This window comes from Trichechus manatus, unplaced genomic scaffold (genome assembly GCF_000243295.1).
Source record: "Trichechus manatus latirostris isolate Lorelei unplaced genomic scaffold, TriManLat1.0 scaffold00076, whole genome shotgun sequence".
In the NCBI taxonomy this organism is placed as follows: Eukaryota; Metazoa; Chordata; class Mammalia; order Sirenia; family Trichechidae; genus Trichechus; species Trichechus manatus.
The window spans coordinates 1-1974 of NW_004444012.1; positions in this window are offsets into that span (position 1 = coordinate 1).

Sequence of the window (1974 nt, forward strand, 5' to 3'; positions counted from 1 at the left end):
AAAACTCCGTTGCTGTCGAGTAGATTCTGACTCATGGTGACCCTACAGGAGAGAGTAGAACTACCCAATAGGCTTTCCCAGGAGCGGCTGGTGGATTCAAACTGCCGACCTTTTGGTTAGCAACAGTAGCTCTTAACAACAGCACCACCAGGGCTTCTTCTAAAATAGTGAGACCAAACAAACTCAGTGTCATTGAGTCAATTCCAACTCACAGCGACCCTATAGGACAGAGTAGAACTGCCCAATCGGTTTCCAAGGAGTGACTAGTGGATTCGATCTGCAGACCTTCTGGTTAGCAGACAAATGCTTTAACCATTGCGCCACCATAGGAAACAATGTATTTATAATACCACAGTTCAACAAAAACGGGAGAGGATGTAACTGAAGATGACTGAAATTATGAAACTCTGCCTGATGAAGGAAGAAACTGGGTAGAGGTGCAAAAAGAAAAAGTAGAAAATAGGGGATTGTGAAAGAGAAGAAGAATTGGGAAGAAAGAAAAAATGCAATTCAAATGAAAAACTGAAAGGAAAGAAAAAATGAGGAAAGTATGTGTATAATGACAAAGAGAATGACAATCTTTATTTTAAATTAAGGCAGAGGTTGTTTAGGAGCTCTGGTGGCACAGAGTCTAAGTGCTCAGCTGTTAACTGAAAGACTAGAGGTTTGAACCCAACAGCCTCTCCTCAGGAGAAAGATGCGGCAGTCTTTTGTGTCAATCTTTCCAGAAATTACAGCCTTGGAAATCGTGTGGGGCAGTTCTACTCTATCCCACAGGTCACTATGAGTGGGAATCAACTTAATGGCAACGGTTTTTTGGAAGAAGTTTCCTAGAGTCGGCTCCAGCTCATAGTGACCCCCATGTGCAACATAACAAAACATTGCCCCAACTTACACAATCTTGAAGATCACTGGCATGTTTGAGTGCATTGTTGCAGCCATTGTGTAGTGCCTTCCAACACAGGGGGCTCATCTTCCAGCACTATGCTGAGCAATACTTCGTTGTGATCCCAAGTTTTCATTGGATGATACTCAGAAGTAGTTCACCAGGCCTTTATTCTTAGCCTGAAAGCACCACTGAAACTTGTGCACCGTGGGTGACCTGGCTGCTATTGGAAATACTGGTGGCATAGCTTCCAGCATCATAAAAACATGCAAGGCACCACGGTACAACAATGTCACAAACACGTGGTGGAGAGGTTGTTTAGGAGATGAAATTGACATTACTTTCTAGATCCACTCTTCAGAAATTCCATAACTATAAACAAATTATAGTACTATGTCTGCAGGTGTCTTTCAAGTGCTAAAGCTGTTGGACGAGGTTCTCAGTATCAGTAATATATTCTTCACTATTGAAATGATTTGCCTTTAGCCTCTCCCATCCCTATCCACGACATAGGAACCGGAAGTCTGAGAAAAGTGAACTTAAAGAGGAAAAAGAGATAAATACGAAATCTTTGAGGACTACACTGAGCATTCTTCGTTGTAGTTGGGTGCCATCAAGTCATTTTTTGGCTCATAATGACCTCAAATGACACAGTGGAATCATAGGGTTTCTAGGCTTTATCTTCACAAGAGCAGATCATCACCTCTTTCTCCTACAGAGACACTGGTTGTGTTTGAACAACCAACCTTTGGGTTAGCAGCCTAGTGCTTAATTGTAGTGCTACCAGCACTCCTTGAGTATTCCTTAAACCAAAACCAAACCCATTGCCATAGAGTTGATTCCAACTCATAGCAACCCAGTAGGACAGAATAGAACTGTCACATAGGGTTTTCAAAGAGCAGCTGGTGAATTCGAACTCCTGACCTTCTGGTTAGCAGCAGATCTTTTAACCACTGTGCCACCAGGGTTCCTGAGTATTCTTTAGTTACCCAAAAATGGGTACTGGAAAAAGAAAGTAGAGAGAATCAAGAATAGTTTTTGCTGTAGCTATACAAAAAAGAAGAGAAATATACAACCAAGTATCAGAC